The sequence below is a fragment of the Dermochelys coriacea genome, chromosome 11 (assembly GCF_009764565.3).
Source record: "Dermochelys coriacea isolate rDerCor1 chromosome 11, rDerCor1.pri.v4, whole genome shotgun sequence".
Taxonomy (NCBI): Eukaryota; Metazoa; Chordata; order Testudines; family Dermochelyidae; genus Dermochelys; species Dermochelys coriacea.
The window spans coordinates 46,985,051-47,009,254 of NC_050078.2; the positions used below are offsets into that span (position 1 = coordinate 46,985,051).

Below are 24,204 nucleotides of genomic sequence, written 5' to 3' on the forward strand. Positions count from 1 at the left end.
AGATTATAACAGAAAAAATAAGTAGAGAAATGCATACATCATGAGCCTGTTTCCCAGGTTTAAATCATACTAGATTTAATGTGGTAATAGATGGTAAAGACAAAGAATTTAATAAGGACATTCAAATCTCTCCCCTAAAATTAAGGATCTTGCTCTTTAATAAATCAGCAACAGCCATGCAGCTTCTTCTATCCCACCTTGATTCATGATTATCTGACAGTAACAGTGATGAGGAAGGCACTTTTGATGCTTAATTAGATAAATCAAGGCAGCTTCGCCTTTCTGCTCTTATTGAAAGGTCTTGGCCATCAAGGGCTACCTTGTCAGAAAACCAATAGTTAATTACTTACTCCAAGTACATTGCCCCTATTCAGTTCACTTCTCCTCCTTTGAAATGGCTCTTATGCCTTTGATTAAGCCAGTCTGTAGATCTCGAATAAATATTAGACAGAATGTCTCTTTGAAATACATCCGATTCTTGATTCTTGTCTTTTGCATTTCCAAATATGGAATTGTTTTCCCCAAAAAGCCATTGTTCCAACATCCTGGATGATTAGAACCATTAAACAATGGTCCTTGTTCTGCTTTAGAATTATAGTGCATCCCCCTATTTGTATAATAAGCAGTACAGTACATTACAAAATAGAAATGTTAAGTGGTTCTGCCATACAAATAAACTGAAATATAATGCAAGTGAAGCAAATGTTAAAAAAGAATCACTAAATCACTACTGTCTATATAGACTATGCACATCTTAGGGACTTCAGTGGGCATTGGAGCAGGCCTGTAGGGCCAAATTCTGCTCCCCATTGAGGCAATTGGAATGAAACTGTGTTTCTCTAGGGGGCAGAATTTGGCTCAATATGGCAAGAAGCTAGAATACGAGACAAGCACTTAAGTATCATTTTAAAATATTTGAAGTCACACAAGATAAAAAACTTAAAAGTACAAAAAATGGGTAAGAGGCAATGCTTTCAAGTATTAATTTTGGAAATACAAAATGCATAGCACTGTAGGGCTGATCCTATACCCATTGAAATCAATGGAAATACTCCCACTGCTTTCAATACTTTCAGGACGAAGCCTTTTCTGCATGTGAGTAACTTCAGTTAGACGAGCAGGCAACAGGGTTGTGCATGTGAGTGAAGATATTTATATGTATAAATGTTTGCAGGGTCAGGCCCTTATTCTGAACCTGAAACATTTACTGTTAAGCAAGGTGAATAAGAGCTGCTGTTCAACAACAGCACACACATTTACTAATGGTATTTACATTTATAGGCCAAACTATCTTTTTTTACATATATGATTATAATATTTGCTATCTTGCTCTGCATTGCATTTTCTCCAGTCTTTATAACTTTGTTTTTTTACAGTCAATGATTCTAAGTTGAAGTAACATACTAATCTTTGTACACACGTGAAATGTGCAAAAGTAAAAAATATTCGAAACATTATTAAGTTAAGTTTTTAAATGTGTGCATGGATTTTTTACTTAAGCAGTAATTTTTAATACAAAGTGGATATTTTTATGTGTGTCAGTTATCAATTATTCTGCTCAGTGATTCATTTTAAATCTTCTAGAACTGATGGCCAAAAGATGCTCTAACTGGTTTTGAAGTTCACGCAAAAGCTGGGTTTTTATTTTTAATATGATGTGCACTGAATAACTTCTATAAGAAAAAAAGTTTAACACTATTCTGAATACTGTCCATGCAGCGGGCCCATCTTACTCCTGGCTTTGGCATTATTTTCTAAGTCTTTGTAAATTTATCAAGCTTGATTTATCTTTTTATAATCTACATGCTTTATTACCTTCGTAGTCAGTGCACATTCCTTCAGGTGTGAAAAAGGCCTGACACTGCTATATCTTAATGTCCACAAAGAATCAAGCCACTGTCTTTGACCTGGGTCTTCCTGGGGAAGGTTTCTTTTGGCATGCCTGTTTGCAAGTTTCATCCAAATGAGGTCCCTCTCTCTGACTCCTCTTTTGAGGGGTACTGGAGAAAGGAGAGAAAAAGTAAATCTCTATTGGCCCTATTTGTGCAGGACAGATGTTTCCTGGTTTGATTACAGTTAGAGCAGGGGCACACAGAGGATGTCTACAGTTCATTATAAACTTGGGTCTGAGGGACCAAGGCTTATGGACTCAGTGTTTCCAAGCCCGTGCTTGAGCATCCACACTGCATGGTAAGCCTGGGTTTACAATTGTGGACCCAAGTCTCACAGCCATGCTATTCTGTGTCACTACACAGATCCAATGACTTGGATCTGCAGCTGGGAGTACATCCACACTGCAAAATGACAGGGCCTGGACCTGAATCATAGCAGGACTTGGGCTCTGACCCACCCCCCAGCAGGTCTTAGGAGCAGGATCCTGAGCAGGTTTACTGACCTGAGTCGGAATGATTTGTGAGGGGGACAAAAGTGAGGCTTGGGCTCAAACCTGAGTCAGGGCCCAGCTTCATGTGCAGTGTAGTCTCCACAGAGGAGACTTTAAATCTTTCCCCCACATATACAGGTACTTCTAGACTCGCAGCAATAAGCCAAAGCAGCAGCTACTGTCCTGATGTAAGAGGAACAAAATGAGACTGTTTCAATAGTTTAAATAGGGCTCCTGCAAATCTGCCAAGCCTGATTCATTTGGAAGGAGATTCCCTCATAATGAGGCCTTTTTAAAAGCCTCTTACTCCTTTGATGAAATATTTTCGCTGTGTGAGACATTTAACATCTCCCTCATAATTTTCTGAAAACTCATTCAACTAATACAGCTTGCCAGCCCTGCTCATAAGTCCATTGCAGGAAGAGTGGCATTTAGACTAGGGAACTGCTGGCCCTGCCAGCTCCATGGTGGAAATTATTTGCACTTGTTGTTAAGCTAAAATGGATGAGAGCGGGTATTGTTCTGGTTCAGTTCTCTGTTTCAAAAGCCACCTGACTCAGATGCACTCAGAATGGTTTTATATACTGCTGTGAATTGGAGATACAGAGTTTTGTTGGAAGAGCACATAAGTATCAACCTCAAAGGCTATGAATTCTGTTTTTTTCCCTAAGAGGAGATGACTGGCATGGGGAGCTAGCTGTGGTCACTCAATTAGGGTGAACTCCAAAGAATGGGGCAGATAATCCTCATAAAACTGGTGGATATCCCAATACTTAGATTCACCAAGCCAGCATAAAACAGCTTCTTTATTACCTTACTGGTTACTCAGAAGTCCAAACAACACAGTTCCCTTAAAGTGATCCAGCCTCAGGCTTCCATTCAGGTACCCATGTCCAATATGATGAAAACTTTTTAAAAATTTTATTTCATCATATAAAAGAAAAGGTTCTACTAATCCCAAAGGATCAGACACATTACCTCCCAGGTTAATGAATGTTTCAAATCTTACCCAAATACAAGCTACAGCCAGTTCTTATTAACTAAACTAAAATTTATTAAAAAACAAGAGAGAGAGAATATGGTTAAAAGATCAATATACATAAAGACATGAGTTCAATTCACTTAGGTCAGATTCATAGTAGAGATGGTGACCTTTGTAGGTGCAAAGAGTTCTATCAGAAATAGTTCATAGGTTATAGTCCAGTGTCCAAATATCATATTCAGAGCATACCAGCATAACTGGGATCTCAGTCTTGCGACTCAAACTTCCCTTGATGAAGCCTAAGCAGATCTGAGAAGGCAGAATCAGGACCCAAGGATCTTTTATACAATTTTGACAAGTTGACGTTCAAACAATAATTAGCATGACTTTGAAGGAGATCCATCACCGGTACTTATCTCTAGAAATAACGTAAGGCAATTTGCTTGTTCTTCCACCATTCACAGTACATTTCAAAGAGAGATGAATACCGAGATATCCTGTGTTTACAATTCATTTAAATGCTAGGATGTTCTTATGATCTCTGAACTATCAGAGTACAGCATAGACTGGGACTGTTGATTACATTGTCGATCCTACTCATGCATATGTAAATACACAAAAACACAAACACTATCTTCCTACAGGATTATTTATTTTGCAGGATGTTTATTTATTATTTACAGGAGGGTTATTTATTTTGCAGGATGTTTAACCCTTTCTGGCCATGCATTACAGTATTGTTCTGGTTCAGTTCTATATTCCAAAAGCCACCTGACTCAGATGCACTCAAAATGGTTTTATATACTGCTGTGAATTGGAGGTACAGATTTTTTATGGAAGAACACATAGGTACCATCCTCAAAGTCTATGAATTCTGTTTCTTTTCCTAAGGGGAGGGTATATAATTACCAGGGATAACGATGATGACATGGGTTCTTTTCAGTGCCTATCTCTGTGGTTACCAGATTTCCATACTTTCCATCCATTGTCATAGTTCAATCACACTCTACAATTTCCCTGCGTTCAATACTTTCATATTTCCTGTTTTTAGTTCTGGTTGTGTCCATGGTGGCTAGGCACTCTGTAAGTGCATGAGAAGACATATTCCCTATTATGAGGAGATGGAAACCTAATAAAAAAGAAACATACAAAGAAAAGAAGGAGAGAGCAGTACTCTTCATATCCAGTCATAATTTGCAATGACATAAAAATTATAAATCATGGCTATTAGATAAGAAATTTCAGGGGATGGTGATTAACAGCCTTATGCCATTGGTATGAATTCATTCAAATGCACATATAACAGACATAGTCATGTCTGTATTTGTTCAGGATGTCTACTCAAGTGTGTAGTCATATTTTCTCAAACATATCATATACTGCCATATTTTATCATAATGTTAAATTAAGATTGTTGTCTTGAATGGGAGCCACAGGTAGGTGAAAATCAGGCCAGATGTTTCTAAGTAGTAAGTTAAAGTTTGCTTATTCTCATGAAGGAGTCAATTCTTTTAAATCCTAGGAACCTATCCAGGACATCTTCCCCCACCTACATGAATAAATAATTAATCTATTTTAGGTCTTGTTAGGATACTGCTATGGTGCGTTTTACAAACTCTATGAGGTAAACCACAAATAACAGCATAACCATAATGAATTGACTATCTATATTATTTAAAACCTAAAAATAATTCCTTCCTGAGTATAAATTGAAACATATACAGCAAAAATACACATCAGCCTGTTTGTTAGTCTCTCTGTTCTAGCTAGAAATGAGCCAAAGAGTTGTTTTCCAGCTCAGGATTTTAGGCAGCATTCAGGTTAGTGATTAAATCAAAAGATGGGTTTCAATTTGATTGCACTTGAGTTATGCAACCACTCAGGTGAGATTTTAGCCCCAAATGGCCATAACCTCATACAAGCTGTTCTCAAAAGAGGTAGGCTAAATCTGGACCAGAAAACAGGCCCATTTCACTATTGGATCTCATTTGAAATCAGTGCTGTAGGGGCAGGTTCAGATCTAAAGCTTTCAATCCCAAACCCTTTCTAAATTACAAGGGTTTCAGATAAAAGTTTCACTTTTACCCATCTCGGGCTATAACGGTGGGTAACACAGGGCCGCACTTTTATTAACTTCCAGTTAGAATTATTGGTCCAGATTACACGTTATGCAAACATAGCTATGAGAGAGAGTTTGAGGGACCCTATTTCATGGAGGATGGGGGCCATAGAAAGTTAAAACAATCCCTTGCTCAAGTATCACACACAGTCCTGTCTCTTAAGCACATATAACTACATCCTATCTTGCAAATATTTCAAATGTCAAGAGCATAACTGGAAGAAGACCAGACAATACCAACTCTATCCTTCGTACACATTCCAATCAGACTGATTTGCACTGCCATAACTCACATCTTTTCTGCATTGCCTTGTTTAAGCAATTTGGGAAATTCTGCAGAGGGAGACCACAAAGTGGAAGAGCTACTCCCTTTCTACTGCACCAGCCTAATACTCAGAGTAGCTGCTGTGGACTTTAGTGCCCACTCCCTGTGTGAAGTGTAGACATAGAGTCAGAGGATTTGTGTCATACTTGACTCCAGTACTGCCCAATAAGCTGGAAGTGCAAACACCTGCACGGCCTCCCAAAATCTGGTCCTATCATTTCTACTACAAACGGGCTTTTTTTTTCATCTGCAGAGATCTGTCCCTGAAAGAAAGTGACTTTCACCACTTGCAAAATGCCAGAAAAGCTTAACATTAATCAAAACTAATCTGAAGGAGAAGCAGTAATGAAAAAGTGTTGTCTCAGAAACACACTTTGTAAAATTTTCCATATTTCTAGAATCACAATCGGTGTGCACTGACACCAGAAATGAAGAACAATATAATCTATAATCTAATATTGATATTTATTTTATGAACACCAGGACCTTTTCTGTTCTTCTAAACTCAGGTCTGTAAGACTGCACATTATGGGGAAAAGAAGTGAATTAAACCTGTTAGAGGGTTAATTTTATTTTATATGAAACAATTAACCCTACTTGTCGCAGTAATAAAATTTACTACTACAGGACAGCCTGAGAAGCCAAATGAGCTCTTGCAAAATACAGAAGAATCTGCATTTAAATTAGGCCACAACTCTCTTGAGAGTCTCTCCTCTCATTTGGTAAAACAGATACTCAGAAGTTATACAAAATAAGGATAGACCTATAAGGACCTTAAGTACCATTTATACTCCTAGATCCCTTTATCTGGGGGGAAAGACTGCTTATGTGTTTTATCAAAATGGTACCTTGAACTGTTCCACTAACCATACATGATGGCAGAAAAACAGGATTATAATCAGTGTTTGAACATCCTCACCCTTTTTGTAATAATCCCATGTTAGTTTATTAAATAATAATTTTCACTGTCTAAAGAGAGTCAATGTTTTTGTAAGAGTCTGATTAAAAAGAAAATATAATAGCTAGACAGTGGCAAACCTGTTTTATTCATAGGCAAACAGTTCATCCAAATTGCCTTCAAATCCAGTGGAGATGAGCTGTGGTATGCTGGTAGCATATTCTCTGCCATACACGTGTGGCAACGCTCATTTTTACTTGGTGAAGTGTTTTAAGACTGGAACTTTTCTCCAAAGTATTTGAAAAAAAAAAACAACTTAGCCCTGCAATCCAATTCTTTCTTTTGCCTTTGTGAAGGTGATTATAAAGGTGGCAGAGAAGAAGGATGAGTTTAGGGTTAAGACACTGGACTAGGACTCAGGAGGGTTCAATTTCCAGCTCTGCCATAGACTTCCTAGAGATAAGTTGGGTGAGGTGATATATTTTATTGGGCCAGCTGTTGTGGGTGAAACCAATCACTACACTCTAGAATGAACTCACACAGGAAAATGATAAAAGACAAAAACACACTACCACCTCTGGGTAAATACTTTTCACAGAAAAGCACTCCATATCTTCCTCTCAGTCCTCCTCATCCTCAAAGAAAACCTGCACAACACTGTCAAAAGTCAAGCTCTGAAAGCCTAAATTCAGAACTTTTCTAGACACTTGAACTACCCCTTAGAATATGTGATAACTTCTTGTGCTAAACAATTCTACCCTGCAGTTAGTCATGACTCACTGAGTATCTTTCTCAGACCTGAAGAAGAGATCTGTGTAGCTCAAAAGTTGTCTCTCTCACCAACAGAGTTGGTCCAATAAAATACATCACCTCACCCACCTTGACTTTCTAATACTCAGCTATAACAGCCCTGCAAACAGACTTCCATCCTATGTAAAATGGGGTAAGTCAATGAGACCTTGAGTCAGCAAAGCTCTTAAGCATATGCTTAAATCCCATTGGCATTCTATTTTCAATATCAGTTAAATAGAAAGTATCACACACTGGATTTTATTGCTGAGCAATAGCTGATATATGCATTGTAACATCATAATAGGGGTTGCAATTTTCTGTGGCATATTGTACATATATGTTGGAGAAATGAGCCACCCACTTTTGGACATTGGCAGTTTACATATGCTGTGACTATGTAATGCTAGCCTTTGGTCTGGTGCAGCGTAATTGTCATGGCATATTAAAAAATCTGTATGTGAAATGTACATCCTTCTCAAGAAATACGAGCCACCACAAGAGAAAATATTGCAGCCTCAGTTCACAATTCAAAGAGGCAGTTTCCATTGCAAGGCATTCACTCCTGCAGAGGTTTGCAAAATAATTTTTAATAACTTATTTTGTTCATCCCAGATGTGTGAAGTTATTTAGTGTCCAACTAACTGACTCTCAGGGCCTGCTTCTTGACTGGTGTAAATCAGTGTAGGTCAATAGAACAGGTTCTATAGCCATATAAATAAGAAGAAAACTAAGAAAGAAGACGTGGGGCCGCTAAATACTGAGGATGGAGTGGAGGTTAAAGATAATCTAGGCATGGCCCAGTATCTAAACAAATACTTTGCCTCAGTCTTTAATAAGGCTAAAGAGGATCTTGGGGATAATGGTAGCATGACAAATGGGAATGAGGATATGTAGGTAGATATTACCATATCTGAGGTAGAAGCGAAACTGAAACATCTTAATGGGACTAAATCAGGGGGCCCAGATAATCTTCATCCAAGAATATTAAAGGAATTGGCACCTGAAATTGCAAGCCCATTAGCAAGAATTTTTAATGAATCTGTAAACTCAGGAGTAGTACCGAATGATTGGAGAATTGCTAATATAGTTCCTATTTTTAAGAAAGGAAAAAAAAGTGATCCGGGTAACTACAGGCCAGTTAGTTTGACATCTGTAGTATGCAAGGTCCTGGAAAAAATTTTGAAGGAGAAATTAGTTAAGGACATTGAAGTCAATGGTAAATGGGACAAAATACAACATGGTTTTACAAAAGGTAGATCATGCCAAACCAACCTAATCTCCTTTTTTGAAAAAGTAACAGATTTTTTAGATAAAGGAAATGCAGTGGATCTAATTTACCTAGATTTCAGTAAGGCATTTGATACCATGCCACATGGGGAATTATTAGTTAAATTGGAGAAGATGGGGATCAATATGAACATCAAAAGGTGGATAAGGAATTGGTTAAAGGGGAGACTGCAACGGGTCCTACTGAAAGGCGAACTGTCAGGTTGGAGGGAGGTTACCAGTGGAGTTCCTCAGGGATCGGTTTGGGGACCAATCTTATTTAATCTTTTTATTACTGACCTTGGCACAAAAAGTGGGAGTGTGCTTCTAAAGTTTGCAGATGATACAAAGCTGGGAGGTATTGCCAATTCAGAGAAGGATCGGGATATTATACAGGAGGATCTGGATGACCTTGTAAACTGGAGTAATAGTAATAGGATGAAATTTAATAGTGAGAAGTGGAAGGTTATGCATTTAGGGATTAATAACAAGAATTTTAGTTATAAATTGGGGACGCATCAATTAGAAGTAACGGAAGAGGAGAAGGACCTTGGAGTATTGGTTGATCATAGGATGACTATGAGCTGCCAATGTGATATGGCAGTGAAAAAAGCTAATGCGGTTTTGGGATGCATCAGGAGAGGCATTTCCAGTAGGGATAAGGAGGTTTTAGTACCATTATACAAGGCCCTGGTGAGACCTCACCTAGAATTCTGTGTGCAGTTCTGGTCTCCCATGTTTAAAAAGGATGAATTCAAACTGGAGCAGGTACAGAGAAGGGCTACTAGGATGATCCGAGGAATGGAAAACTTGTCTTATGAAAGGAGACTCAAGGAGCTTGGCTTGTTTAGCCTAACTAAAAGAAGGTTGAGGGGAGATATGATTGCGCTCTATAAATATATCAGAGGGATAAATACAGGAGAGGGAGAGGAATTATTTCAGCTCAGCACCAATGTGGACACAAGAACAAATGGGTATAAACTGGCCACCAGGAAGTTTAGACTTGAAATCAGACGAAGGTTTTTAACCATCAGAGGAGTGAAGTTTTGGAATAGCCTTCCAAGGGAAGCAGTGGGGGCAAAAGATCTACCTGGTTTTAAGATTCTACTTGATAAGTTTATGGAGGAGATGGTATGATGGGATAATGGGATTTTGGTAAGTAATTGATCTTTAAATATTCAGGGTAAATAGGACTAATCCCCTGAGATGGGATATTAGATGGATGGGATCTGAGTTACCCAGGAAAGAATTTTCTGTAGTATCTGGCTGGTGAATCTTGCCCATATGCTCAGGGTTTAGCTGATCGCCATATTTGGGGTCGGGAAGGAATTTTCCTCCAGGGCAGATTGGAGAGGCCCTGGAGGTTTTTCACCTTCCTCTGTAGCATGGGGCATGGGTGACTTGAGGGAGGCTTCTTTGCTCCTTGAAGTCTTTAAACCATGATTTAAGGACTTCAATAGCTCAGACATAGGTGAGGTTTTTCGTAGGAGTGGGTGGGTGAGATTCTGTGGCCTGCGCTGTGCAGGAGGTTGGACTAGATGATCAGAATGGTCCCTTCTGACCTTAGTATCTATGAATCTAGGACCCATGTCAATTTACACTAGATGAGGATCTGGTCCAAGATATTTTCTAGTTTGTGAATGTTTAAAGGGACTTATTTTCTTTTTCAAATGCCAGAATGTGGATCTGAAGTAAAATACATACCCTTTATGTAACTTGAACAATATATGAATGTGTCTATTATCATAGATGAAAATACTATGGCGATGCTTATTCATTGCTTTATGGATGCTAAGCCCTCACATAATGTTCCTGATTGCTACATTTTACATTTGTATCTCTCATTTAAGTGACAGACTTGAAGGAAAAAAAAATCCACAACACATAGCCAGACAACACCCTGGTGACTACCCTAGCTGTCAGGGCCTGACCTAAAACTGTTGATCTCAATCGAACTCTTTTCATTTACTTCAATAGTGTTTAGAACATACCCTCTGTGCTGAAGAGTACAAGTTGTTTCAGCTAAGATTGTCATCAAGTTATACATGAAATTTTTCCTTCTGAGGAAACTCTTGCACTCCTTACTACACAATGCTGAAATATGGGCTGCAGGATGTGGAACAAGGAGTGAGCTGTAGCTCACGAAAGCTTATGCTCAAATAAATTTGTTAGTCTCTAAGGTGCCACAAGTACTCCTTTTCTTAAGGCTAGTACAGTGATCTGATCTTCAGCAGTATTATTTTTGGTCTCTTCACATACAGGTGACCTGGGATTGTATGTAAATTCTCATGAGATTTAATAGCACATTACTTTAATTAGAAATACGGATTTGTGGTTACTTTGTATATAGATGGATTCATTTGGTCAGTTAATATTGGCCAAGGCATCACTATAAATATCCTTGGGTAAGAGCTAGATGAATAATATTTGATAAACAATTTGTCAAATTTGTGATATTTTTGAGAAAAGCTTTCAATTATTTTTTTTTAATTTTCACCCAATCGATGGAACTGTTGAATAATACAAGAGTACCCTTGTTGAATAATTTATACAACAAATTTAGTGAAATGTATATAATACAATATTTGTCAAATATTTCTTCCAGTACTAATCAGAGTAAAAATATGCGGGTGTCGAGCTATTATTATTTATTTGTATTGCAGTGATTTTTAGGAGACGTAGTCATGGATCAGGACTCCACTATGATAGGTGCTGTACAAACACATAACAAAAAGTCCCTGCCCCAAACAGTTTACAGTATAAATGGTTGAGATGTTCCCGATTAGCTACATGTACACGAATCTTCTGACTGGCCTACCAATAGATTGGAAACTGCTCATTGTGTGTGAGTTGACACCATTCTTTCTATATCTGTACCATTCTTTCTGTATAGGGTACAGTAGAATGAGGCCATAATCCTGACTAGGGCCAAAGAGTACTGTCATAAGACAAATAAAAACAGTTTTCCTGTAAGTGAAGCCTCCATCCTTTGATATTCAGGAATGACAGAGATTTCTTGCAGTCTATCCTGTTCAGTCATTAATCTTCATTGGATCATAACTCTGTAAACCAGTCTGCAAAGGATTCATATACATATAAAGGAAATTGGGAAGGGGCGGGAGGGAAGAAAGAAGAGACTCCTTCTAACTTCAGAGTTAATGCCTTTACTAATAATTCTTAGCACATAAATTGCCTTACACATACAAGATCTGTAAGTGGAATTACCCAGCAAGCAAGTAGTAGGAGCAGAAGTATGCTATGTCAAACCTAGCTATGAGCTCTTCTTAAGGCATACCAATGATTAAGAGGGGACTTTCAGCATCCCACAGAACCACATGAATGTAGTGTTCTAGATTGGAGTTACTCTGTGGAAGACATGAGTTTTTAAAGATGGGATCATAACGGTGAACTCTTCATATTCTATTATATGATTTTCGTGAGGCTCCTGTCTCACATGCTGCCTACAGCTGGGAATCTTTAGTCACACTGATTACTATTCCAGTATAAAGAAACTGAGAAGAGATGTTCAGTTTATTTTGATGCTACATGAGTGCTTTTCATAATTAATAATGCACATTTTATTTCCAAATGCAAAAAGAAAACAAACACGGTCTCAGCTGCTGCTGAAGGTTATAGTCAAAACATTGTTCCTTTATCATTGGCTAGAAATAAAGTTTGCAAAATATTGATATGAATTCTTCCTTTGTCATTATTCAGAGCGTCCCCGCCACGAATGCTAAAATTCCCCAACCTGAGCAACCGCCATCTGTTACTACCCTCTGTGATTTTTTTTTAAATGTCTTAGTCTGAAAGAATAAGTCCACCCTCTGCAGTTACACTAGCTGGGATAAAAACTAAGTGCGATCAGACTTCATGCTTCAAGGCAAAAACTCATGGCCAGCAGGGGTTCAGAAGAAATATCCTCCCATACCATAGTATTGCACAATTGGCCAAATGCATTGTGGTTGGTTTTATTCACCTTCCTCTGAAGCATAAGCAAGTATCTGAGACCTGGAACTCAAATCTCTGTTGCCTGGGACAGCAATAGGATTGTGGGGAGACAACAGTGAATTTCAGGCATCTGGGCACCTCCCATCTTCTGCAGTTGTTCTGCATCTTATGTTATAAAACTCTATCATGCTGGTCACTTAACTGGTACTCATGGGTAGCTATCATATAGAATCATAGAACTGGAAGGGACCTCAAGAGGTCATCTAGTCCAGTCCCCTGCACTCATGGCAGGACTAAGTATTATCTAGACCATTCCTGACAGGTGTGTATCTAACCTGCTCTTAAAAATCTCCAATGATGGAGATTCCACAACTTCCCCAGGCAATTTATTCCAGTGCTTAACCACCCTGACAGTTAGGAAGTTTTTCCTAATGTCCAACCTAAATCTCCCTTGCTGCAATTTAAGCCCATTGCTTTTTGTCCTATCCTCAGAAGTTAAGAACAATTCTTCTCCTTGTAATCACCTTTTATGTATTTGAAAACTGTTATGTCCCCTCTCGATCTTCTTTTTTCTAGACTAAACAAACCCAATTTTTTCAGTCTTCTCTCATAGGTCATGTTTTCTAGACCTTTAACCATTTTTGTTGGTCTCCTCTGGACTTTCTCCAATTTGTCCACATCTGTCCTGAAATGTGGCGCTCAGAACTGGACACAATATTCCATTGAGGCCTAATCAGCACAGAGTAGAGGGGAAGAATTACTTCTTGTATCTTGCTTACAACACTCCCATAATTGTTAGCTTTTTTTGTAAGTGTTACACTGTTGACTCATATTTAGCTTGTGGTCCACCATGACCCCAGATCACTTTCCGCAGTACTCCTTCCTAGGCAGTCATTTCCCATTTTGTATGTGTGCACTGATTGTTCCTTCCTAAGTGGAGTACTTTGCATTTGTCCTTACTGAATTTCATCCTATTTACTTTAGACCATTTCTCCAGTTTGTCCAGATCATTTAGAATTTTAATTCTATCCTCCAAAGCACTTTCATTCCCCCCCAGCTTGGTATCATCCGCAAACTTTGTAAGTACTCTCTATGCCATATACAAAAATTCCATTCATTAGCAAGACTATTGTGACATTATATTCCATATTCTTTATGAAAATATGCTTGTGATAGGAATGTGACATAACTAAGCTATATTTTAAGCAAGATGGGCCCTGTAAGGTTTCATTGGAAAAGTTATGATTTATTAAATATGATTATTCTATTTGTATGCATGTATCATTTCTGTACCTGAAATTAGGAATATTGACTATGTATCTATATTTCAACTATGTTACTTTCGGTGATGCCCCTTACTACACTTCTGGTACAACAATGAAAAAGCCTGACAGTGCTAATGGCTCATCAGCAAGAGACAATGGACTGTAAAAGAGCTTAGTCTTCCTGTGAACCTATGGGTCAGCCTGTGAAGAATGGCTACAGGGATCCTACAGAGGCATGTGACCATGTCACCTGATACTGGAACCCAACTTGAATTCTGTACTTTTCCATGAGAAGCTGGGTGTGTGTGTCTCAAACTAGGAAACAAAGGACTCCCGCCTTATGCAAATTCTATTTAAGGGTGGGGAGTGAGGTAATCCAGGTCTTCAGTTCTCCCTTGTTACCCCACCCAAGATGACTGCTGGAAACAACTAAGACTGAACTGGAGGAAAGAACTGAACCCAGGCTGGAAGGGCATTTGGCCTGTGAAGAAGATTATTAGAACCACATTTAGGGTGAGAACTTGCATGTAACTAGTTTCTTTAGTGTATTAAGCTTAGTTTGCGTGTTTGATTTAATTTTCTTAGTAATCTGCCTTGTTCTGTCTAACTACCTCCTTAACTACATAAAATATACCTGTTATAGTTAATACATTTGTTTCTGGTTTACAATATAACCCAGTTTATGTGATTTCTAACTGGGGGGATGAGAGCCCTCCTCCACAATGAGGGAAGAGGTGAATTTCATGTAATGTTGGGTTTGTACTCCAAGTGGGGGTGTACATCTGGATGCTGTGGCAATCCCCTTAAACTGAGGCTTCTCAGAGTGGATCTCTGTGCAGCTGGGTGTGGCCCTGCCTGTGTGCTTGGCTGGGAAAGGCTGGGGAGCTTAGCCCAGCAAGACCAGGTAAAAGGAGGGCCTCAGGAAGAACAGCCTGCCTCAGTGGCATCCTAGCACACCAGGTGACATCCCAGCAAGTCCAACCCGTCACAACTATTTAAAAAAAAATGAGTTTTGTTATTCACCTCTGCAATGACTTTATTCTGGCGAATGTGATTGTTTATTCTAAGGCTAAAGTTTGAATTAGTCAGTGGTGGAATAAACCAGCAAAAACAAAATCAGCACAGGTTAGTTTCAATATTTGTCATCCAGGGTCATATATCAATTGGCCTCACTTGAGTTATTTGTTCTTTACATTATAGCTCTCATTAGAACAATAGACATCAAGCCTCATGGTTAGTACTTCAGGGTAGGGGTAAGTACTCAGTTCTCAGGGTGGAGGGGGTTTAAGCTAATTCAAACCGATACAGTAAGAGTCTACCAAATGGAAGCTTGGATTTAGCAGACTTGGAGTTGTGAGATGATATTTGTATCATGACGGCACAACGTTTCATCTCCACCCCAGCTCTATTGGGCTAATGTTGGATGTCATCACATTGTGAAGCAAACTGTGGTTAAAGGTTTTTTTTTTTAAACCTTGCAGCTATAACCTGCACTTGAACATTTTCAGATTCATCCACCCTCCTCTGCCCTATTGATTCAAGATGTAGTTGGACTCCTTGGAATTGCAGGGAAAGGCAGCATTGGAGAATTTTACCCTGGGTTATTATGTAATTCCTGCATCAGTCAACCCCTTCTACACTTCACAGCTCAAATGTAAGATGTTGTGTGTGCAAGATCTCTTGAGTAGAGCAAGTAAATCAGAAAACAATGGGAGACATCTCAGGAGCATGAGATAAACTATTCTCTGGGTACAAAAGAACATCATATTTTTCATCTTTACATTTGCAGCCAGTGGAGACCCCAAATCTTTCAGATTAAGACATGATCACCTGGATCAAGATGAAGAATTTGCATGCTGGGATCTATACACTACAGAACATTAACCTCCATAGCAATGAAGGAAGGAGATGCAAATATTCTAATTTATACCATTTACGTCCTATGTCAGGCTCCCTGCAAACTGACAACATGCAATGCCGTAGGTTGGGCAAAGTTTGCACTTCCCTTTACACTCTCAGAGCTAGAGTCTAGTTTTCTTCAAGTGCTATCATGAGAACAGCAGTCCCAGAGAGCCACAGAGGGAATTTGAACAACTCTGTACTCTAGCAACACTTATGCAAAAAGTGACAGATTTTGGGAAACAGCCATTAACTTTACAGCAAGAAGCAGTTTTTATTTTGACAAAAGGGAGAACAACAAAATGAAGAGTTCTCCCTATCAGTGCAAGAATTTGAACACACACATATATAAATGGCTAGGGATATTATACCCTGTGCTGTTAGAAAAATGTGTTTGTGAGCACTTCATAATACTTTTTTTCTATTGTTTAAAATTGCTCTGCAGCATTACCTTACCAGGTGGGGCGTTAAAAGAAGACTAACCACAACAGTGGAACTTGTCCTACGCAACATCCCAAAGTATTTCAGTATCTCCATGTACCTCAGAAACGGTGTCTCCTCTCATATGGGACCCACATAGTCTCCAGATTCTGACCGCATCCCAGATAACTCAACTGGGCTGTAGAGAAATTAATGGGGGCAAAAAGAGGAGGATCCTCTTCAGCCTTTTTCACATTCCATCCTGCATTGGGGGTAGGAGGAGGTTAACTGGAGGAGCCATGTAATTGTCCCTATCCCTTGATCACCCTAAAAAAACCCCACACACTGTAAGAGGCTGTTCCAGGATCTTGTACAGAACTATGCTTCATTTTATTCAGGGAGTGTTTACTACCTGGCATCATGGCCACTTTGGCAGTCTAATTAGCTGCACTGTTCTTTGGGTGCAGAGAGCCCCACAAAGTGGTGGAGGGTTTAGGAGGGCCAATGAATAATGACATCTCAGCAATCTAATATTTCCTAATTTACAGCTTGAGCGGCAAATGAGCTGAAAACCTTTGATTCCCTTTCACTATGAGCAGGTGAAGGATGTTGGAATGAAGGGCTGCCTTCTCTCACACATCCCCTCGTCCCCCAGGTGTTGTGAATATGGGGTCTCCACCTGAGTGGTTCCCATTCTCTTTCTGCCTGATACTCCATTTTGGGAGCAGCACTCTGCCTTTAGCCTGTCCAGCATTATAAGAGCCATGAAAGGAAACAGGAACATGGCTCAGAAAAGGACAGAATGGGTTAGGTTTCTCTGAAGTGCTGCAGCTGGCAATATATCCTTACAGCTCACATTGCAGTTGCTGCACAGGTGCCAGTGTCTATAAATATCTGTTGAAGAATCTGTTCTTGCTGCAGAAACTGGCAACGAAGCTCCACAAAATTACAAGGGCTCTGTACTCACTGTACTTAGCCCACCATTTGGAAGTTAGGTCCATTGTAGGAGCAAATGGCTGGACCCTGTGGCAGGAGCAGGGGGCCCAGCTAAGTAAGCAGTTTTCTTACTGGTATAATTATCCCCTCCTCCTCTTTTCCCCTTAGCTATTTTCAGTAGGAAGCCAGAATCTATCAGTATTTACATAAGAAGCGGAGATGGTCATTCATCTATGGCAACCCACCCCTTTGTTTCTCTTATGAACACACTTTATTATCTTATAATTTTCTTAGAAATATTGTAGAAGGGCATGAAAATTTATTTAAGAGAGATTCATAAAACTTAATGAGGCCAAAGCTTAATGATCACACTTATTTCGATTAACAAAAGGCAGACATTGACATGTCAGGAAGTCTAGTCCTCTATTACCAATGAGGGTTAGCAACAGCCATTTCAATCTCTCTCTCTTTACACAAATATTGACATAAGTGATTTACTTTTATCTGATATTCTGACTGACCAATTAAATATATCAATTGCATGAGGTGAGACAATGGCACAGTAACTAATCTGTATTGGTCTACATGATCTGAATTTATGACAACACACAGAAGGATCAAGCATGTCAACAAGAAGAAAACAATCATCTTTCAGAGACTAATCCTGCAAGTAGTTTCCATATAGATATTTGCATTACTTCCTCAAATTATGTTGCCTCATTTAAATGTATGAAGAAATTCTATGAGAACTTCATGCAGTTCAGTCAAAACACGGAGCAGGTTTTTATGTAGGTAAACAATATAGTTACCCCAAGAATGATTTGGCCAAATAGATTGGTTTGGTTTCGTTTTGTTTTTTAAATAGAAATGGGCCTGAACTAGTACTCATGGACCTGAATATTCCAAAACTTTGGGAACGTTTGGATTTTCACTTTGTGGGTTGAGGCCATATCTAGGTTTGTAGCAATTAACGAAACCACAGTGATAGTTTTGTGCAAACCAAAACAGAAATCCTTTTTTTTTTAAAAAAAAAAAAAAAAAGGCAGTTTTGGAACACCATTTTTGTGAAAATGCTGGTGTTCCATAAAAACTTTTGGCTTCTGAAAACTGAACAAAACCTGTTTTGCTTTAGCCTAAAATGCATTCTTTTTACCCAGACTTGATGTTTGTTCAGCAAGGGGCATTCTCTTTCAGTTGTTCTATTAAAAAAAAATTTTTTTTTATAAAAATGAAAAATTTCCTAGCAATTTTATGTTTTCATCAAAAGCCTTTTGCAGGGGTGTGTGTGTGTGTGTGTATGGGGAAGATCAACTAGCCCTACTTAAAAATATTTAACTCAGTCAGCATTGAAAAAACTCTACTAGTCTACTCACTCAAGGCAAGTAACTTTTTAAACAATTGAATAAAATGTTCATTTTGCCCATGACCCCCAGCACAGTAAAGCATGGGCAAGCAGTTTTTGAACCTAGCCAGGCAAAGTTTGAAAGGATGATTTAACTAAATGAAGGATGGAGGACCACAGGGCAGTCTTTGCTTGCACTACATTCCAATAATTTGCTCTGCTTATATTTATACTGTGCTACTTACTTCATCGTTCAACAGAAAAGAAGTCACTCTGTCAGAGGCAATTTACCTCAGAGATAGAAAGTATCTTTATAAATAAATGCACTTACTGTATATACAGAGCTTTTGTACATTTTTAAAGGAAACATGTTTGAAAAGGTACTTTGACTCTATAAGAGATGGATACCAATATAGAGATGACTGGGTCAAGGTTATTGGTCTTGGAACACTATTAAGGCCCTGTGATCATTGTTATTTAGATTACAGTAGTGCCTAGAGGAACTGCCTCTGATGGGGACTCCATTGTGCTAGGCAAAGTACAAACAGTGAGAGTGCTGAAGACCTTACAGCCTAATCAGACCCAGACAGACAAAGGGTGTGAGAGGAGAAAAACATGGAGAGGTGAAGTTTCCTGTCACACATGGACAGTTGCCTCCTGAGTCTCATTCCAGTGCCCATGCTGCCTCTCTATCGCAGATTGTTCTATTAAGGATGGTAGAAACTCTCAAACAATGTATGGGCTGATGTGCGTGAAAAATTTGTTTCATTTCAGGAACTTCCCCCCCGCTACCAGTTTAAACGTACGTTTTCCCATCAAAGAGTATTTGTTTTTTAAATGTAAATATTTTCTAGCTAAGAGAAACATGCACTATACAGCAGGGACAGAAGAAAATCAAAATGCCAAAATCTAGGCTGGCAAAAAGAATGCCATATGTATACAAGTCTAAATATTCTGGATTTATCTTTTTTGGTAGAATTTCTCTTTGGTCCTTTTTCTCCCTCACAGTCTCTATATTTTGCCCTCTGCCTACATTCTATTCCATTTTCCACATGATTTTTCCCATTAGATTTTTTGCAGTCTTTCTATGCAGAACTCGACTCCAAGAATGTTCTAGGCTGCATCTAACATTCAAATACCTAGTGTTCCCTTTCAGATTAATAGGGTGAAATCCTGACCCCATTGAAGTCAAAGGCAACACTTCCATTGGGACCAGGATTTCACCCATAATGTTCAAGTAGGTTTGACAGTAGGCAAAATGAGCTTGCTCATCCCTAAGAACAACAACAAACTGTAAAAAAGAACAGAGGAAAAGGGACAGCCACACACATTTGGCTATTTATGCCTTCCAGATTGTTTTACTTGGAAAGGATCCTTTATACAATAGATATCAAATTGATGATCCTTTTGTGGGTGCCAGTGGAGTTTCCAAAAAGAGAACTATTACAACTTGCTAATAATTAAATAAGATGTTAAGAGCAAAGAGTATAAAAATGACTTAGCAAAGGTATTCTGGGCTAAAATTCTACTCTAATTTCATTTCAGTGGACTCACATAGCTTTAACACAGAAAAAAATATGGCCCGCTATATTTCATCTATTCAAGAGGTTTATCTTAATTCCTGCTTGACACACAGGATCTATGCTTCCTCCTTCCATGAAAAGGTAATTAGATTCTCTTTCTGTATCACAACCACAAGTCAGCTATTGATTGCACTCTCTCTCTCTCTCACACACACACACACACACACACACCCCCCTACCCTTTCACCCATCTCCCCACCCCCAAAAACCACCCATTCACCCACTCACGCACTCCATCTTTCTCTCTTTCCTGCCTCTTGCTACAGCTTTTGTAGCTTTAATAGCACACACATACCATTCAGTCTGATACCCATTTGCTTTACCCTTTTGGTTCTGCCGAACAGCTTTTCATGCCTCTTTCTTTTGTCTGAAAACGAAACAAAAACTTGTGTATCTGAAAATGTCCAAGGAATGCAAAATAATTACTCATGATAGAAAGAGAGAATTAGAGAAACAAGTGATGGCTTGTGTGAGATCTGGCCTTTTGGTGTTAATGTAGCAGAAGTACACACTGCTCTAGTTCATTTAACAGATAAGATCTAGTTCAACCTCAAGTTGTGGGGCTAGACGCAGGAATCACTGCATGAAATCTGTGGAGTGTATTATGAAGGAGGTCAGACTAAATGATCATAATGGTTCTTCCTGGCCTTAACATCTGGGAGTCGAACAGTAATTTAAACCTGTAGCAACCTTTATGGAAATTGGAGGAAGGAGCACAGAATCCAGGGAGGAAGAGTTTGATGGCAGCACCAGGATATGAGTCTGTGTGCACTTGGCTGGAAATACTAAGCTGCAGCTGGATCTTAAATAGTTACCTTAATGAAGAGCAAGTTTAGCTTAATATATATATATATATATATATATATATATATATATATATATATACACACACACACACACACACACATATACCTCAGTCCTCTTATGTTATTATCCAGCATTGTAATACATGGCACAGTAGTGTGGACTTGATCCCATTAATAGTGTGAATAATCTCGTTGATTTAAATAGAATTTAAGAATCATGGCTGTATTCCTAGAACTATTTACAAGATCAAGATAATTTTGCTACAGTACTTCCACTATAGGGCCAATTCCTGTCCCCTCTACTAGGAGTGGTGCTTACTATAGTCGTTCCATTCAGGCCAATGAGACTCTTGCACTAGTTAGCTCTACACATGTTAGTGACACTGTAATAAAATGATACCTGCATAAATTGCACCTTGGATTATATTCTAATCAGATTGGTAGTGTCTTTGGGAGCTTTTCTCTTTCCTCTACAGTGTGCGGGCCACTTGCCGGGATTCTCCAGGTATCTCTCTGTGATGCATGGCTAGAAAGGGTTAAACATCCTGTGAAATAAATAACCCTCAAAAGACATGTGGGGAGATAATGTTTGTGTTTTTACATATGTATGAGTAGGGTCCACAATGTAATCAAGAGTCCCTGTCTATGCTGTATTCTGATAATTCAGAGGTCCAACGAATATCCTAGCATTTAAATGAATTGTAAACATGGGATATCTCGGTATTCATCTATCTTTGGAATGTACTGTGAATGGTGGAGGAACAAGCAAATTGCCTCATGTTAATTTTATAGCTAAGAACCGGTGATGGACCTCCTTCAAAGTCATGCTAATTACCTTTTGAACTCCAACTTGTTAAAAGACATGAAATTGTATAAAAAAAAAATCCTTGGGTCCTGATGCTGTCTTCTCAGATCTGCTTAGGCTTCATCAAGGGAAGTTTGAGTCACAAGACTGAGGTCCCAGTTATGCTGGTATGCCCTGAATAGGATATTTGGACACTGGACTATAACCTATGAACTATTTCTGAAAGAACTTTTTGCAGCTGCAAAGCTCACCATCTCTGCTATGAATCTGCACCTAAGTGAATTGAACTCATGCCTGCATGTATATTGATCTTTTAACCATACTCTCTCTCTCTCTCTCTCGTTTTTTACTAAATTTTAATATAGTGTATTTGGGTAAGATCTGGAATATTCAATAACCTGGGAGATAATGTGTCCAATCCTTTTTTTATATGATGAAATAAGATTTACAGAAATTTTCATCATAGTTGACGTGGGTACCTGGATAGAGGCCTGAGGCTGGATCACTTTAAGGCAGTGGTCTCCAACCTTTTTATGCCCAAGATCACTTTTTAAATCTAAGGGCAACCCAGGATCTACCCCCACCCCTTCCCTGAGGCCCTGGTCCTTCCCCAAAGCCCTGCCCTGCTCACTCCTTCCCCCCACCCTCCATTGCTCGCTCTCACGCACCCTCAGTCACTTTAACCGGGCTGGCGCAGGGGTTCAGGAGGGGACTCTGGGCTAAGCCTGGGGCAGGGGATTGGGGGGCAGGAGAGTGTACAGGGTGTGGGCTCTGGGAGGCAGTTTGGGTGCAGGAGGGGGCTCCAGGCTGGGGCAGAGTTTTGGGATGCAGGAGGGAGTACAGGGTGCTAGCTCTGGGAGGGGGCTCTGGGCTGGGGCAGAGTGTTCTGGTGCAGGTGGGAGGTCAGGACTGGGTCTTGGGGTGCAGGAGGGGGTTCAGGGTTCAGAAGGGGGCATGGGGTGCTGGTTCTGGGAGGGGGCTCAGGGTGGGGCTTGGGGTGGAGGAGGGGTTCGGGGTGCAGGGGGGAATGGGGTGCTGGCTCCAGAAGGGAGCTCAGGGCTGGGGGTTGGGGTGCAGGAGTGGGGCATGGCGTGCTGGCTCCGGGAGGGGACTCAGGGATGAGAGTTGGGGTGCGGCACTGGGCAGCACTCCGGTGGCTCCTGATCGGCAGTGGGCGCAGCAAGGCTAAGGCAGGCTCCCTGCCTACCCCAGCCCCACACCACTCCTGGAAGGGGTCAATATGCCCCTGGAGGCAGGAGCAGCACATGGAGGGAGACCCCTGCCCCCGGGATCACAGGACTGCACTGGCTGCTTCTGGGAATGACGTTGGGCCAGGGTATGCAGGGAGTCTGCCTTAATTGTAGCCACACTACACCACCGGAGATTGCGATTGACTGGGAGATACTCTAGGATCGATCAGTCATTCGCCATTGACTGGTTGGTGACCACTCCTTTAACGGAACTATGTTGTTTGGACTTCTGAGTAACCAGCAAGATTAAAAAAGAAGCTGTTTTATGCTGGCTTAGTAAATTTAAGTATTGGAATATTCACCAGCTTTATGGGGATTGTCTGCCCCATTCTTTGCAGTTCACCCTAATTGAGTCACCATAGCTGGCCCCCACTAGGACTCCGGTCACAATCTCACTTAATCATTTCTTTCCCTGTGGGGGCCTTGGGCACCTGTGCACTTTGGTCCCTCCCTCCTATTCTCTGCTGGTGACACATAATAGTTTAGTCTCCTGTGGTCTCTAATACTCTGGTCTAATTTCAGTTGCTGGTTCATCTTGGTGGCCTGTGATGTACAGGAAGTCAGATGGTCTCTGCTGGTCTTAAACTCTATGACTTTATGACTATGATCATTTATCCTGTGGGGTTGGGGGAAACAAGGGGGAAACACTTTAAAAAGTGTTGACAAAATCCCAATGAGACAATTAGACAAAGTGGTTAGATAGCAATAAAACAGCACTAATACGTTGTACTAAACACCTGTACAATTATAATCAGAAAATTAAAGACAGGCAGCTATGCTCAGCTGGAATGGGAGGAGAGCGCAGGGATGAAAAACAAATTAAAGTCACTAATCAATCTATCTAGAATTTAAATTAATTATATACTAATCCTACTGTGAAGTGAAAAAATAAAAAAGGAAAGAAAGATATAAAAATCCATCAGTGTAACAGATAATAAAAAAGGCTAAAAAAAATCAATCCCTTTCCCACAAAAGCTAACTATTCCAATTCATTTCAAGCACAAATTCATTACAAATCTAATTTAAGTGCCATCATTAAGTGCTTCGTCTTCAACAAGAATTTCCTGTCTCACTCCTTCTCCCCTTATTCCATTTTGAACACTCTTTATGTAGATTATAAACACCCCAAGAAGGGGACCAAGGGGAGTAAAAGAACATACACACACCTATAGGGATTTAGTT

At 39.7% G+C, this 24,204-nt stretch overlaps 1 long non-coding RNA gene across 1 annotated transcript in view; it reads right to left on the reverse strand.

The window, feature by feature from the left end:
* Window positions 1-1,737: 1,737 nt before the first annotated feature.
* Window positions 1,738-24,204, reverse strand: part of LOC122458148 — a 65,489-nt gene continuing 43,022 nt past the window's right edge. Inside the window, exon 3 of the long non-coding RNA XR_006278029.1 lies at window positions 1,738-2,000. This is a non-coding gene — a long non-coding RNA (uncharacterized LOC122458148). The remainder of the gene's footprint in view (window positions 2,001-24,204) is intronic.